This window comes from Ranitomeya variabilis, chromosome 4 (genome assembly GCF_051348905.1).
Source record: "Ranitomeya variabilis isolate aRanVar5 chromosome 4, aRanVar5.hap1, whole genome shotgun sequence".
NCBI classification, from domain to species: Eukaryota; Metazoa; Chordata; class Amphibia; order Anura; family Dendrobatidae; genus Ranitomeya; species Ranitomeya variabilis.
In genome coordinates this window covers 492,750,464-492,768,252 of record NC_135235.1, presented here as the reverse complement: position 1 = coordinate 492,768,252, position 17,789 = coordinate 492,750,464, and the positions used below count along the sequence as shown (strand labels likewise).

The window sequence follows — 17,789 nt, the reverse complement described above, 5'->3', positions numbered from 1 at the left end:
AGCTGCACACACCTCTGTATTGCAAATTACCATAACGAGCATTAAAAACAATTGGAAAAAACATACACAAAACAAATGAATTCAGTTACGAAAACACACTCATATCTACCTTACCATTGAAGCCCAATGGACACTAGGATTTCGTGCGTAAGATCCATTTGGCTTCTCTACGTAAAAGTAACTTATTTAAATTACCTCCTTGTTCATGCAGGTGGAGCCAGAAAAACAAAAAGCTTTAGGATTGGAACTGTGTGTTTCACAAATATGTTCGATTAATGTACTGGAGCCTTTTTTGGATGTTATCGATTTGTAGTGTTCTCTGAAGCTCACAAAGAAAGGTCTTATTGTTTTTCCTATAAAATACCTTTTGCCTGGACAGAAAATGATATATACAACGAACTGGGTTTTCCATGATATGAACTCTGTGGCATGATGTATTGTAACCCCTATAAGAATGTGGTTTGTTCTCAGAAGAAGATTGCAAAAATTGCACGAACCACATTTATGATTATCAGTGACATTAAAACATTTTATCCAATTGGTTTCCGGAATTTTTAAGCGATTTTTAACTACTGTATATTGTTTTATAGAGTGGAACACCTTCTGTATGTTACAAGTGTCTTTTGTGTTACTACATCGCACAGATCTTTATCGCTCTGTCCATAGGGACAGATTTAATGCTGAAAAAAAAATGTTTTTCATGCTTTGGTTTTTTTTCTGCCGATTTTTTGAATGCAGCATTGTCTTTTGTTTAAAGCATTTCACTTTGTGCTGTGCCTCATCAAGAATAGACTCAGAGTAGCTTCTTGCAATGAACCTTTTTCTTTAAATCAGCGGCCTGTTTATCAATTTTTTTTCAAAATTATTAATTTTATTTTAAACGTAAAAATTGACTGTATGGAACAGCAGTTTTTGTGTATCTTGGGTGTGCGCTTTCAAAATGAAGGAGCGAGTTTGCTGAAGTTGGCTTCCTAATAGCTTCAGTTATGAGAACCCCGTTATTGATCCAGACTTTGAATATGAATATCACAGCCATCATATGCTGGGAAAGTTGTGAACTTGAAAGAGTACACCTTATACAGCAAGAGGTTGACCGGATTGTCTGGATTATTATATTCAAGAGAACTCGTGAGGCACGATAAGTGTTGGAGATGGAAATGGGAGGTTCAGATTAGGAGAATGTTAATCTTAGATCTTTAGCAGAAAAGAAAGCATGGGTAGGGTGATAAAAAATATTTCCTTCTAAAATAAAGCATGCTACTTTACAAGGTCTTGAGTTTTCAAATTGTTAAACAAAAAACAGTTAATTCAATTTCCTGCTTCAAAAACTTGGTTTTAAGCAAAAGTGGACTAGCCACTGTTGTAGACCTCATTGTGTCCTACACTCTTTGGAATGAAAATGTTCGCAGTTCACACTGCGTTGAACCCATCCGTTAAATGGACTACGTTACACCGCGGCATAACGCGGTGTAACGTAGTCCGCTATCGCCGCCATTGACTCCAATGTCGGACGCATCCCTAGCGCACGCCCACAATGGGCGTGCGCTAGCCATGTGCCGTCATTGAGTGACAGACCCTGAGATGCAGTCTGCAGCGTTTTTGGGTCCGTCACTGCTAGCGCAGATAGAGCTAGCAGATGCTCTATCTGCGCTAGCGTGCTGCCATACCAGCACTTGCGTTTACAGCAGCCCGTTACGTATGTGTTGAACGGGCTGCTGTAAACGCAGTGTGAACCCAGCCTTACCATGGAACATGAATAACTAATCAACCTTGCATGTGGCGAAGCTTGCAAAGCTAGATACAGTTTTATAAAATGTTCCCAGGTCTGTTAGGGGTCGAGTTTCCGCCTCTGCACAGGGGGAATCTCGAGCCATCTCCGCTGCGGTCTCCCATTCTTCTCTTGCTGCAGTGGAGCCTGCTCAGCAGAGGCGTCGGTCCCAGCATCTTGCTCAGTCTGACACTGTGCAAAGGGTTACTAAAAAAGAAGAGAATGTCCAGCTTTACCGAATCCGTAAAAAAGAGTTTTCTTTATGCACAAACTTTAAGCATAGAGGATACAGACTTCAGCACGAGCCATATGGGTAAGAATCTCAACGCGTTTCTGGAGACTAAGCTCCCTTAATCATGACAATACGCCTGGACACAGCGGGTCCGTGCTTACGAAGATTGGTTTATCCATCACAGGTGAGCTGGTTTATATTCCTTCTTGCAAAGGGTTACTGCTGCCTTTCCAGCTTCTGCCATTGTAGCCAGTACTGATCAGCGGCGAGCAGACGTCTTTGGGACTAAGTCCTACTTTTCCCCTTCTGAGCATGCCCAGGGTAAGATCTCTCATTGGAGATCAAGGGTCACATGCTCAGGTACTGCAGCAATTCCCATTGGTCCTCTAGGAAGGTCCTGAATTTGCTCAAGTTCTGTGGCAGCCTCCCATTGGTCCTTCTGGGAAGGTCCTGCAGTTGCTGCAGCTATAAAAGGTTCGCATGACCGCACGGCCATGCGCTAGTATCAATCTAAGTTATGTGCTTTGCGCCAGTGTGGTTATGTGTGTATGTATTCAGGGACTCGGCTGAAATAAGCCCCTAGAATACCGACACCTCCGGTGAGGAGATTGTGTGTTGTGTATGTATTCAGGGACCCAGCTGAAATAAGCCCCTAGAATACCGGCACCTCCGGTGAGGAGATTGTGTGTTTGCATGACCACTGACTGTTATCAGCTCGGCAGTTAGCTTGTGCTCCTGTGAGTCTAACAGGGCGCAGTGCTTTCCTTTCACAGTGACTCTGTGAAGTAACAGAGCTAGCTTATAGCGCCAAATAGTGCCACCATTCACTAGCAGCAGGTTCCTCCTGCACTGTGGACCCTGGGCTGCGAACGCACCAATAATACATCTATATTTACTCGGTGCATTCCGCTAGCCCTAACAAGGTCATTCAGGTTGTAAGCCAGCCTTCCCTGAAACAGATGAAACTTAGAAATAGACTAAATTGAATTGTTAACAACTTCATATACCTGGACAGAACATAAGGTCTTGTATCTACTGGTGATGTGTTCTTAACTTCTTCTGTAGAACCTAGTCTGTTTTTTAGAATTTTCCCTTAAAGATAAATGTTCTCCTCACACATTTAGCTAAAACCAGATCTTACTAAGGAAGCAAATTGCTAAAAACTTATAAAAGCCAACTTAGGTCTCGAAAACAACTAAACTGCTTTGAGCCAGTTGATATTTACTGACATTTAATATTTACATCGCTTTATCTTGCATTTTACCAGTTCACTTTTTTGACTGATTTTGTTTCCCAGTTGATGTTCTCTTTGACCTTTCTGCTCAAAAGAGGTTCAGTAAATTCAGACAGAAACCAGGTAACATCTACTGAGCTTCACAAACAACTCACAGGCAAAAATAAAACTTGGCTTGGCAATAACAGTATATGCTTCTGAGTTCTGACAGCTCTGGGTATAATTCTTACGAAATGATCTTTACTGTGCACCGTGGGATTATTCCATCATCTCCTAGTGAGCACTAATGAGCTACCTTGGCTTATTGGTGTTTTTGGCCCCTTTCAATACTGCCAGAAGGTTGAGCGTTGAGGCCACTTTCTAACCCAGAAGTCTATGTTGCCTATATATATACTAAAGATATCTCCACTTATCCTTGCCATATTGACTCTAACTTTAGTAGCATAAACTATGTCCATGTAGTATATGTTCTTTTGAGATATTGCAGTCTTCAGGTAGGTGGTAGAAAAAAATAAATAAATGAGAGTAGTTATTTATATTATTTAATTGTACTTCTTAAAAAAATAATCTGCACTGCTTGGGGAATTGGCTTTGCTTTAGGCATCTATTTTTGATAAATTTGCAATCTCTGGTCTCGTGACGGTAAAGTCTGAACATCACCCACTCTAATATTGCCTAGAAAGACAATTGCCATGTTTTCTGACAATCTTGGACACTACCAAAGTCCTAAAACAGACATATTTGTGCTTTTGTTTTGCTTTTCCAAGAAAGCGTTAAGTAGAGAGACTTTTTTCCTCCATAACACCAAGCATCTCCCATCTGCTGGCGGCTCATTTGTACCTTTAATTAAAACAAAAGCAGCCTTTGCTGAAGTTAATTACATTTTGGCAGAAGTTCCCTGGCTTCCGTGTTTGAAGTGTGCACTTCTTTGAATTGCAATCTGTTTGGGCTACCAGACCTGTGCCAGACAGAAGAGTAGGTGGGCATTGTCCTGGTAAAAAAAAAAAAATACAATCTCTTTGGGGCCCCAATATACTGAAATACTTCCATAATAGATCTCATCCCTTTCTTCTGACCTTTCCTCAACCAGAATTGCGTTCCATAAAAGATCAAGGATGTTCGTCGTGTGTTTTAACTGGCGAAGAAATGTTTGTCGTGGGGGAATTGTTCAAGTTTATTTCCCTTTAGAAAGATGCTGAGATTAGAATAGCAATTAGTTTGCTAAAATACCACTGGCTCCTGATGCGAAAATCATTTGTGGCTAGCTGATAAGGTCATTATTTTATTTAGAAGCTGATGGTTAGCTGGAAGCAATTTAAAATATTTGCAGCTTTAGTTTAGACATGTAATATATTTTAGAAAATCCTCCCATTAAAAACACATACATATACAATAGGCTTTGTAAGACTGAGTAGTTCATATATTCCATTTCAGTGACATACTGTAGCTTAGTAAAGCAAAAGTAGCCATTGGTCTCTGGTGCCTAAGTAGGGTCAAAAGACTCTTTTTATGGATAAGGATACAACAGTGTTTAATAGGAATCTCTCACCAGGTCTTTGCTACCCCATCTAAGAGCAGAATGGTGTAGAGGCAGAGACCCAGATTCCAGTGATGTATCACTTACTGTACTTGGTGCTGTAGTTTTTAGTAAATACTATTTCATCTGTTGAAAAACTACCAGTTCTTTGAATGCTGAGCTCTGTATAACTCTGACCCCTCACCACTGATAGGCATCTTATGCTCAGTGTACACAGGAAGATGCCAATCAGTGGTGTGGGCGTGGTTGAACTACATGGCAGCAGGCTAAGTAGTCCTCTAGTAGTGATAATCTCCTGCTGATAAAACAGTGATTTCATAAAACTACTCTAAGCAGACCAGTATCAGGGTTTTTGTCTATACATTACGCTGTCGTAATATTAGATAGCAAAAACCTGGTGACAGATTCCCTTTAAATGACTCTAAGTAGGTATGGTGCCCTATCAAAGCTTAACACAGGCGCATAAACAAACCTATGAATGTCAATACCTAGTTTGTTTTAGATGCATGGAAAACTAAATGAAAACGCGATTAAACAAATTAATGTCTCAAAGATAAAACATTTTAAGATTTTTTTTTACAAATCTAATGAGTTATATTACATTTTACACGCAACCAAATAGATAATGGGTTACAATAGTCTTGAATTAGTAAAATATTGGATGTAGTATGCTTTAAATTAGAAAATATGTATGTAAAGATGGAGATCATTGATCATTCAAGCAGATCAGTGTGAAATATAGGTTATAACATGATTCTAAGGAGTCGGGAATGATGTTCATCATAGACATCAATACATTTAACCCAAGGCACTAGTACAAGTAAGTACAATGATAACCTGACTCTTGAGATTTGGTCTGCTGTGTACTGGTGTGTCTTAATGCAATGATTCCTTTAATTAATTTAATTAGTGATTACTTCGGTTTCCTATTTTCCTCGTAGAACATAAGACAGCTCTTCTTTGCCAAACTGGCTACTGCCTTCAACCAAAGTCCCTTCCCTCTAGGCCATGATTAGTTCTATAATCATAAATCGTGGTACAGCACAACACTAAGACGACGGTACATAACTGGTTGAAAAAGAATTGTCTGATTGATGAGGTTATGTCTTGTAAAGGAATCTAGAGAACATGGCATGGAATTGTGTTTGCTCATTGGATTTGCTCATTTTGTCATGAGCTTAAATGACCAAAAAGGGAAAATTATTTGTTTTCTAAGATCAATTTACAACCTTTCATATTTCATTCAGGTGGTTTTTATTTATGCACAATTTCTAGCAATTAAAAGAGGATTTATGCTACTTTACCACCATTTCACAGGCTCTGAGCATATGTTTATTATGCTGCATGGTAAAAGGTACTTTTCTAGAGGAGCATACCTCCAAAGAATAATGAAGTTCCTTGTTGAAGCACCATACAATGGTACATGGAATGTCTACAGGCCCATAATTCACAACCATAAGAAGTCTGTTCTAACCCAGAAGATCCAGAATCCCTCCATATTTACTTTTTTATCCTACAAAAAAGGGCTATACATGGTTTAAAAGATATAAAAATGAATGTGCAAAATCAAATAAGTAGGGGTACAGTGTGTACATTTATGCATGTTACTTGTCTTTAATGTGTGGTCTGATTCATAAACACTGGCGTATGGAGCGACGATCTTGATGAAGTGTACAATGTAGTAATAAGTGCCAAATTCATAAACAAGAGTGTGGCTCTTATTAATTTTCTTGCACCTTTCAACTGCCATGCACAATCTCCAATAATTTACTCCAGTTGGGGGCTGGTGGACAATCCTGTCATAATTTTTACCACTTTTCAAAAGAGGTCTGGAGTAAAAATTCCAGAAATTCCAAAACTTTGCATCACTTCAAGTAGTTTTTTTTTTTTTTTTTTTTAATCAGAAAACAGTTGAAAACTCCTTGATGATTCATGGTTTGTTTTGGTGCTGAAGGATTCATTTTATAAACCATTATCCTATTTCTCACAAAACTTTGTTTCCTGCAGCCTCATTTCTCCACAGAATTACTATGCTCACAAGATGATTGGGATAATACCGAACTAAAATTTGTGTTTTTAAATCGAGAGTCCTCAGTGGTTGAGGACTCTCAATTCTAAATGTTTTTCTATCTACTGGCTAACACGGTACCAAGATATACACTCACCGGCCACTTTATTAGGTACACCATGCTAGTAACGGGTTGGACCCCCTTTTGCCTTCAGAACTGCCTCAATTCTTCGTGGCATAGATTCAACAAGGTGCTGGAAGCATTCCTCAGAGATTTTGGTCTATATTGACATGATGGCATCACACAGTTGCCGCAGATTTGTCGGCTGCACATCCCAAAGATGCTCCATACAAGGCAGGATGGATCCATGCTTTCATGTTGTTTACGCCAAATTCTGACCCTACCATCCGAATGTCGCAGCAGAAATCGAGACTCATCAGACCAAGCAACGTTTTTCCAATCTTCTACTGTCCAATTTCGATGAGCTTGTACAAATTGTAGCCTCAGTTTCCTGTTCTTAGCTGAAAGGAGTGGTACCCGGTGTGGTCTTCTGCTGCTGTAGCCCATCTGCCTCAAAGTTCGACGCACTGTGCGTTCAGAGATGCTCTTAGGCCTACCTTGGTTGTAACGGGTGGCGATTTGAGTCACTGTTGCCTTTCTATCAGCTCGAACCAGTCTGCCCATTCTCCTCTGACCTCTGGCATCAACAAGGCATTTCCACCCACAGAACTGCCGCTCACTGGATTTTTTTTCTTTTTCGGACCATTCTCTGTAAACCCTAGAGATGGTTGTGCGTGAAAATCCCAGTAGATCAGCAGTTTCTGAAATACTCAGACCAGCCCTTCTGGCACCAACAACCATGCCACGTTCAAAGGCACTCAAATCACCTTTCTTCCCCATACTGATGCTCGGTTTGAACTGCAGGAGATTGTCTTGACCATGTCTACATGCCTAAATGCACTGAGTTGCCGCCATGTGATTGGCTGATTAGAAATTAAGTGTTAACAAGAAGTTGGACAGGTGTACCTAATAAAGTGGCCGGTGAGTGTATATCTTTCCTGTTTTTAAATCAAAACCCAACAGGAGTTTTATGACTATGGTGCATTACCTCTATAGCCTTGCAATCATCAGATTAAGTATGTTTTTTTCTGATTTGTTAGGAATCATCCAATAAGAACAACGGTAGCAAAGCCAAAGAAAGCAGTTGCAGACGGACTCCTCATATGCTGTTTTTAACTTAAATTGAAACTAATCTCAAATTACCTATGGTTCATAAAGCAATACTAAGTACCCTAATCAACTGTCAAACAAAGGGAGGAGATACACATGCTGAATTCCTGAATTAGTTGAATACATATAAATACAATGTTTTATCATTTTAGTGAAAGACTAATTCCAAATCCTGGCACCACCAAAAGGAAAAATTTATATGGTATCCCACCATGTTTCAAAGCTCTTCATAAGATAAGGGAACATGTTTTTTAAAGATAAAAATAATATAGTTACATAGTTACGTAGGTTGAATAAAGACCTAGGTCCAACAAGTTCAACCTTTCTCCACCAACTGTACATTGAGTCACTAATCTAGCTATAACCCGCAATGTTATGTGTATCAAGGAAATCATCCGGCCCTTTTTTAAAAGCTGTTATTGTGTCTGCCATTACTACCTCTGGTGGTCAGACATTCCACAGTCTGACCCTTTCCTGTTTAGCTGTCGGAATTGTCTTTCTTCTACCCATAATGAGTGCTCCCTAGTCCTCAGTACGGTCTTTGGACCGAATAAGTCATGTGCCAGTGTTTTGTATTGGCCACACAAGTATTTATAAATGTAAATGAGATCCCCTCTGAGGCGTCTGTTTTCTAACCTAAACAAGCCCAAGTTTTCCAACTTCTCATATGAGAGGCCTTCAATACCTTGTAATAATCTAGTTGCCTATCGTTGAACTGATTCTAACTTTTGAATATCCTTTTTAAAATGTGGAGCCTCTAGAATATAGAGAGAGGATTTCCAGACTTTAGAGCAGAGCCCGGGCAGGCTTGCCCAGGCCGAGACATGTTCCATAGCAAGGACAGAGGATTCCCCGGTTGGGGAGATAAAAGCTGACGAGCAGCGTGGATGTGCAGTGGCTCTGCGGGAACATCCCCAGGGGAAGTACGGGGTTTAGGACCAGGATAGGAGGTGGTGGCATGCAACATACTGAGGCCACAGGGAAAAGACAAGAAACATTGCCTTAGGTGTGACTGTTCAGTAAAGTTTTACCGTTTGAACCGAATTGTGGCTTGTGGTGTTTCCTGAGTTCTTGTCCCCTGCAACTGAAGTGATCGTGTGAGGAAGGTAACTGACTGTACCACGGGACAGGGACTTCACTTGTCTTCCCATGTACAAGGTGCCGGGGTGTTCTCTGACTGTTGCTTAAGGGACTCACCAACGACAACCACCCCGTGCCGCCTTGCTGCACATCTGTAGCTTAAGTATAAGTCTGTTATGTGGAACTGTGTCAAATGCCTTTGCAAAGTCTAGATAAATCACATCAGCCACATTACCTACATCCAGATTTGCACTTTCCTCCTCATAGAAACTCAACATGTTAGTTAGTCACCTACAAGAGAAAAAAAGAGCAAAAACCCTGCTGTAAATAAGTAAAAAGCAAAAAGTGCATCTAAATAACAGAGTTTTTAGTAATACTGCTTTTGATCAAAAATAGCCATTCTTTTCTGAGCTAGAGATTGTACATAAAGCTCCTTTAGGCTGGTGTTCTACTGGTTGGGCCCAGTCCTGTTTTCTGCCCTTATTCACACTGAGGTCAACATTGACACATGTAAGGTTTTTAGTATTAGACAGTGTAGGACTGTCCTGATCAGAGTTACCTTGGCATGGTGGGATGGTTTCAATGCTATTTTTGATCAAAAACAGTATTACTGAAAACTCTGTGTTATATAATAATAATAATAATAATGATAATAATTTTTATTTATATGGCGCCAACATATTCCTCAGCATTTAGATGCACTTTTTACTTATTTACAGCAGTGTTTTTGCTCATTTTTTCTCTTGTAGGTTTCATATGTTTTGTGGCCAATGTGAACATGCGTTTATGTGCTGTATGTGTACCAACTTAACCCCTTAACGACCGCCGATACGCCTTTAATGGTGGCAGTTAAGGGTATTTAAACCACAGAGCAGTTAATTAACGGCGCTGTGGAAAAAGTATATAGCGCCCCCCAGAGTCGGATTTTCTCTGGGGTCTCAGTTGCTGGGGGTAGCCGAGACCCCAGAGAAAATGATTCGGGTCGGTTTTTACTGACCCCTGAGTTGCAATCGCCGGTAATTAACTGTTTACCGGCGGTCGCAAAAAAAAAAAAAAAAGCGTTTTGCCATTTAAGTTCTCTGTCCTCCGATGTGATCGCACATCAGAGGACAGAGAAATGGGGTCCCCGATTGCCCCCGATACTCACCCATCTCCCCCAGTGCTCCTCGTGGTTCCCCATGTGCGCAGCCATCTCCTTCTGGCAAAAAAATGGCGGGCGCATGAACAGTGCGCTCGCCGGCCGGCACCCGGAAGATCTTTGGGGTCTCGGCTGCCGGGAGTAGCCGAGACCCCAAAGAACATGATCGTGGTCGGTTTTTACAGACCCTGTTTTGTGTGACTACAAAAAAAAGAGGTGTGTTATTCTCTGTCCTCTGATGTGATCGCACATCAGAGGACAGAGAAATAGGGGGATCAGGGACCCTGTTATACTTACCGGTGTCCCTCGGTCCTCCTGCTTCTTCTCCTGGCCGCCTGCATCTTCCTCTGGGAACAAAATGGCGGACGCGGGTCTCCAAACGAAACAGCCAATTTTGCGCTCAAAAAGTCAAATGGTGCTCTCTCCCTTCTGAGCTCTGCCGTTCGCCCAAACAGTGGTTTATCCCCACATATGGGTCATCAGTGTACTAAGTACTAGCTGGACAACAAGTTTTGGGGTCCAGTTTCTCCTGCATCCCTTGCGAAAATAAAAAAATGGGGGGCTAAAAAATCATTTTGTGGAAAAAAAATGATTTTTTATTTTCACGGCTCTGCGTCAAACTTCTGTGAAGCACTTGGGCGTTCAAAATGCTCACCACACATCTAGATAAGTTCCTTGGGGGGTCTAGTTTCCAAAATTGGGTCACTTGTAGGGGGTTTCTACTGTTTAGGTACATCAGGGGCTCTGCAAATGCAACATAACGCCCGCAGACCATTCTATCAAAGTCTGCATTCCAAAACAGCGTTCCTTCCCTTCTGAACTCTGCCATGCGCCCAAACAGTGGTCCCCCCCAATATGAGGGATCTGCATACTAAGGATAAATTGCCCAATAAATTTTGTGGTCCAATTTTTCATGTTACCATTGAGAAAATAACTAATTGCGAGCTAAAAAATCATTTTTGAGGAAAAAAAAGGATTGTTTATTTTCACGGCTCTACGTTATAAATTTCTGTGAACTACTTGGGGGTTCAAAGTGCTCACCGCACATCTAGATAAGTTCCATAATGGGTCTAGTTTCCAAAATAGGATCAATTGTAGGGGGTTTCCACTGTTTAAGCACATCAGGGGCTCTCCAAACGCGACATGGCGTCCGATCTCAATTCCAGCCAATTCTGCATTGAAATAGTCAAACGGAACTCCTTCTCTTCCAAGCTCTGCCATGTGCCCAAACTGTGGTTTACCCCCATATATGGGGTATCGGCGTACTTAGGACAAATTGCTCAACAACTTTTGTAGTCTAATATCTCCTGTTACCCTTGTGAAAGTAACAATTTGGGGGCGAAAAGATCATTTTTGTAGAAAAAATGTGATTTTTTATTTTCATGGCTCTACGTTATAAACTTCTGTGAAGCATCTGGGAGTTTAAAGTGCTCACTACACATCTAGAAAGGTTCCTTAAAGGGTCTAGTTTCCAAAATGGTGTCACTTGTCGGGGTTTCCTACTGTTTAGGCACATCAGTGTTGTGAACTCTATTTCTGGGCTCCCTCGTTTGGATCTCCCGGCATCGTTTGCCATCCATAATGTGTTCCATAGGTCTTTGTTGCGGAGGTATGTGGTACCTGTGGTTCCTTCTGTTGAGCCTCCTGCTCCGGTGCTGGTTGAGGGCGAATTGGAGTACGTGGTGGAGAAGATTTTGGATTCTCGTATCTCTAGACGGAGACTTCAGTATCTGGTTAAGTGGAAGGGCTATGGTCAGGAGGATAATTCCTGGGTTGTCGCCTCTGATGTTCATGCGGCCGATTTGGTTCGCGCCTTCCACGCAGCTCGTCCTGATCGCCCTGGGGGTCTTGATGAGGGTTCGGTGACCCCTCCTCAAGGGGGGGGTACTGTTGTGAACTCTATTTCTGGGCTCCCTCTAGTGGTCACAAGCGGTACTGTGTAGTGTTGTCTTTCTGCAGGTTGGCTTCATCAGCTGGTTCGTTATCCTTGGTTGGTTTTCTATTTAGCCCACCTGGATACTCAGTTCCTTGCCTGCTATCAATGTATTCAGTGCTCTTCAGATTCCGTGTGTCTACCTTGCTCCCAGTCTCTCCAAGACAAGGGGACTGAGTTTCTCCCCCCACACCGTTAGTTGGTGTGGGGGTTCTTGAAATCTCAGAGTGGATTTTTTGTAAGGGTTTTTTACTGACCGCATAGATTCCCTTTTCTATTTTCTGCTATCTAGTATTAGTGGGCCTCATTTGCTGAATCTGCTTTCACCCCTGTGTATGTGCCTTCCTCTTACCTCACCGTTATTATTTGTTGGGGGCTTCTATATCTTTGGGGATTATTTCTCTGGAGGCAAGAGAGGTCTTTCTTTCTCTCTAGGGGTAGTTAGTTCCTTAGGCTGGCTCGAGACGTCTAGGAATTCAGGCACGTTCACCGGCTACTTCTAGTGTGTTTGGTTAGGTTCAGATTTGCGGTCAGTCCAGCTTGCCACCTCCCTAGAGCTTGTCCTATGTTTGTTACTTAGCTGGAGTAATTTGTGATCCTCAACCACTAAGGATCATAACAGTATAGCAGGCCAAAAAGTGTTTAATGCATCGCAGAAGTGGGATAAAAAGAAGACCTGAGTACATTTTTTTTTTTTTTCCTTCCTCCCGCTTTTCCTTTGCTGCAGTCTGTTTAGCTTCTTTCATCCCCTTGAACTCTGGGTGGTTTTGAGCTCAGCTGCAGACATGGATGTTCAGACTCTGACTTCTAGTGTGGATCATCTTGCTGCACGGGTGCAAAGTATTCAGGATTTTGTTATTCATAGCCCTATGTCAGAACCAAAGATACCCATTCCTGAGTTGTTTTCTGGAGATAGATCTAGGTTTCAGAATTTTAAGAATAACTGTAAGTTATTTCTATCTCTGAGACCTCGTTCCTCTGGTGATTCCTCTCGGCAAATAAAGATTGTTATCTCCTTGTTACGTGGCGACCCTCAGGATTGGGCCTTCTCTCTGGCGCCAGGAGATCCTGCATTGCTTAATGTGGATGCGTTTTTTCTGGCTCTTGGACTGCTTTATGAGGAGCCTAATCTTGAGAATCAGGCAGAAAAAGCGTTGCTGGCCCTTTCTCAAGGGCAGGATGAAGCAGAGGTGTATTGTCAAAAGTTTCGGAAATGGTCAGTGCTTACTCAATGGAATGAGTGTGCCCTGGCTGCAAATTTCAGAGAAGGTCTTTCTGAAGCCATTAAGGATGTTATGGTGGGGTTCCCCACCCCTACAAGTCTGAGTGATTCTATGGCTTTAGCCATTCAGGTTGATCGGCGTTTGCGGGAGCGCAGATCTGCTCATCCTTTGGCGGTATTTTCTGAACAGAGACCTGAGTCTATGCAATGTGATCGAACTCTGACCAGAATTGAGTGACAAAGTCATAGACGTCAAAATGGGTTGTGCTCTTACTGTGGTGATTCTGCTCATGTTACCTCAGCATGCTCTAAACGCTTAAAAAAGGTCGCTAAACCTGTCACCATTGGTACTATACAGCCTAAGTTTATTTTATCTGTTACTTTGATTTGTTCTTTGTCGTCCTACTCGGTTATGGCCTTTGTGGATTCGGGTGCTGCCCTGAATCTGATGGATTTGTCATTTGCCAGGCGCTGTGGTTTTGTCCTGGAGCCTTTGGAATTTCCTATTCCTCTGAGGGGAATTGATGCTACGGCATTGGCTGAGAATAAACCTCAGTATTGGACGCAAATGACCATGTGCATGACTCCCGTTCATCAGGAGGTGATTCGCTTTCTTGTTCTGCATAATTTACATGATGTTGTCGTTTTGGGTCTGCCATGGTTGCAGGCTCATAATCCAGTTTTAGATTGGAAAGCTATGTCTGTGTCTAGTTGGGGTTGTCAGGGAATTCATGGCGATACTCCATTGGTGTCTATTGCTTCTTCCACTCCTTCTGAGGTCCCTGAGTTTTTGTCTGACTACCAGGATGTATTTGATGAGCCCAGGTCCGGTGCCCTGCCCCCTCATAGGGATTGTGACTGTGCTATAAATGTAATTCCTGGTAGTAAATTCCCTAAGGGATGACTTTTTAATTTGTCTATACCAGAGCATGCCGCGATGCGGAGTTATATAAAGGAGTCTTTGGAGAAGGGACATATTCGCCCATCCTCTTCCCCTCTTGGTGCAGGATTCTTTTTTGTGGCCAAGAAGGACGGTTCTTTGAGACCGTGTATAGATTATCGCCTTCTGAATAAAATTACAGTCAAATTTCAGTATCCTTTGCCACTATTATCTGATTTGTTTGCTCGGATTAAGGGTGCCAGTTGGTTCACCAAGATAGATCTCCGTGGTGCGTATAATCTTGTGCGCATTAAGCAGGGAGATGAATGGAAAACAGCATTTAATACGCCCGAAGGCCATTTTGAGTACTTGGTGATGCCTTTTGGACTCTCTAATGCTCCTTCTGTGTTTCAGTCCTTCATGCATGACATTTTCCGTGAATATCTGGATAAATTTATGATTGTTTATCTGGATGACATTTTGGTCTTTTCTGATGATTGGGAGTCCCATGTGAAGCAGGTCAGGATGGTGTTTCAGGTCCTGCGTGCCAATGCTTTATTTGTGAAGGGCTCAAAATGCCTCTTCGGAGTACAAAAGGTCTCCTTTTTGGGTTTTATTTTTTCTCCTTCTGCTGTGGAGATGAACCCAGTCAAGGTCCAGGCTATTCATGACTGGACTCAGCCCACGTCTGTTAAGAGTCTTCAGAAGTTCTTGGGTTTTGCTAATTTTTACCGTCGTTTCATCGCTAATTTTTCTAGCGTGGTTAAACCTTTGACGGATTTGACCAGGAAGGGCTCTGATGTGACTAATTGGTCTCCTGCGGCCGTGGAGGCCTTTCGGGAGCTTAAGCACCGGTTTTCTTCAGCTCCAGTCTTATGTCAGCCAGATGTCTCTCTCCCCTTTCAGGTCGAGGTTGATGCTTCCGAGATTGGAGCAGGGGCTGTTTTGTCACAGAGAAGTTCTGAGGGCTCTGTGATGAAGCCGTGTGCTTTCTTTTCAAGAAAGTTTTCGCCTGCCGAGCGAAATTATGATGTTGGTAATCGGGAGTTGTTGGCTATGAAGTGGGCATTTGAGGAGTGGCGTCATTGGCTCGAGGGAGCTAGACATCGTGTGGTGGTCCTGACTGATCACAAAAATCTGATTTACCTCGAGTCGGCCAAGCGCCTTAATCCTAGACAGGCTCGTTGGTCGTTGTTTTTCTCCCGTTTCAACTTCGTGGTCTCATACCTGCCTGGTTCGAAGAACGTGAAAGCTGATGCACTTTCTAGGAGCTTTGTGCCTGACTCTCCGGGAGTTTCTGAGCCGGCTGGTATTCTTAGAGAGGGAGTGATTTTTTCTGCCATTTCTCCAGATTTGCGACGAGTGCTGCAGAAATTTCAGGCGGATAGACCTGACCGTTGTCCACCAGAGAGACTGTTTGTCCCGGATAGATGGACCAGCAGAGTTATTTCCGAGGTTCATTCTTCGGTGTTGGCGGGTCATCCTGGGATTTTTGGTACCAGAGATTTGGTGGCTAGGTCCTTCTGGTGGCCTTCCTTGTCGCGGGATGTGCGTTCCTTTGTGCAGTCTTGTGGGATTTGTGCTCGGGTTAAGCCTTGCTGTTCTCAGGCCAGCGGGTTGCTTTTGCCTTTGCCTGTCCCGAAAAGGCCTTGGACGCACATCTCCATGGATTTTATTTCGGATCTGCCAGTATCTCAGAGAATGTCTGTCATCTGGGTGGTGTGTGATCGTTTTTCCAAGATGGTCCATTTGGTGCCCTTGCCTAAGCTGCCTTCCTCCTCCGATTTGGTTCCTCTATTTTTTCAGAATGTGGTTCGCTTGCACGGCATTCCTGAAAATATTGTGTCTGATAGAGGATCCCAGTTTGTGTCCAGGTTTTGGCAAACTTTTTGTGCTAAGATGGGCATTGATTTGTCTTTTTCGTCGGCCTTCCTTCCTCAGACTAATGGCCAAACCGAGCGAACTAATCAGACGTTGGAGACTTATTTGAGATGTTTTGTTTCTGCTGATCAGGATAATTGGGTGACTTTTTTGCCGTTGGCCGAGTTTGCCCTTAATAATCGGGCTAGTTCTGCTACCTTGGTTTCGCCTTTTTTCTGCAATTCTGGTTTCCATACTCGTTTTTCCTCGGGTCAGGTTGAGTCTTCTGACTGTCCTGGGGTGGATTCTGTGGTGGATAGGTTGCAGCAGATTTGGAGCCATGTGGTGGACAATCTGAAATTGTCACAGGAGAGGGCTCAGCGCTTTGCCAACCGCCGCCGCGGTGTGGGTCCCCGACTTCATGTTGGGGATTTGGTGTGGCTGTCTTCTCGGTGTGTTCCTATGAAGGTCTCGTCTCCTAAGTTTAAGCCTCGCTTCATCGGTCCTTATAAGATCTTGGAAATCCTTAACCCGGTGTCTTTTCGTTTGGATCTCCCGGCATCGTTTGCCATCCATAATGTGTTCCATAGGTCTTTGTTGCGGAGGTATGTGGTACCTGTGGTTCCTTCTGTTGAGCCTCCTGCTCCGGTGCTGGTTGAGGGCGAATTGGAGTACGTGGTGGAGAAGATTTTGGATTCTCGTATCTCTAGACGGAGACTTCAGTATCTGGTTAAGTGGAAGGGCTATGGTCAGGAGGATAATTCCTGGGTTGTCGCCTCTGATGTTCATGCGGCCGATTTGGTTCGCGCCTTCCACGCAGCTCGTCCTGATCGCCCTGGGGGTCTTGATGAGGGTTCGGTGACCCCTCCTCAAGGGGGGGGTACTGTTGTGAACTCTATTTCTGGGCTCCCTCTAGTGGTCACAAGCGGTACTGTGTAGTGTTGTCTTTCTGCAGGTTGGCTTCATCAGCTGGTTCGTTATCCTTGGTTGGTTTTCTATTTAGCCCACCTGGATACTCAGTTCCTTGCCTGCTATCAATGTATTCAGTGCTCTTCAGATTCCGTGTGTCTACCTTGCTCCCAGTCTCTCCAAGACAAGCTAAGTTTTTGTTTGATCATTTTTTGATTATCAGTGTTCATTATGTTTTTAGTCCAGCTCGCTAAAATGTGATTTCTTTACTTGCTGGTTGCTCTAGGGGACTGAGTTTCTCCCCCCACACCATTAGTTGGTGTGGGGGTTCTTGAAATCTCAGAGTGGATTTTTTGTAAGGGTTTTTTACTGACCGCATAGATTCCCATTTCTATTTTCTGCTATCTAGTATTAGTGGGCCTCCTTTGCTGAATCTGCTTTCACCCCTGTGTATGTGCCTTCCTCTTACCTCACCGTTATTATTTGTTGGGGGCTTCTATATCTTTGGGGATTATTTCTCTGGAGGCAAGAGAGGTCTTTCTTTGTCTTTAGGGGTAGTTAGTTCCTTAGGCTGGCTCGAGACGTCTAGGAATTCAGGCACGTTCACCGGCTACTTCTAGTGTGTTTGGTTAGGTTCAGATTTGCGGTCGGTCCAGCTTGCCACCTCCCTAGAGCTTGTCCTATGTTTGTTACTTAGCTGGAGTAATTTGTGATCCTCAACCACTAAGGATCATAACACATCAGGGGCTCTCAAAAC

The 17,789-nt window shown here is 43.0% G+C and overlaps 1 protein-coding gene across 2 annotated transcripts in view; it reads right to left on the bottom strand.

Moving 5' to 3' along the window:
* RALY (RALY heterogeneous nuclear ribonucleoprotein) overlaps nucleotides 1–17,789 on the bottom strand; it is a 413,228-nt gene that overhangs the window by 207,733 nt on the left and 187,706 nt on the right. The gene's annotated exons all lie outside the window — the stretch shown is intronic.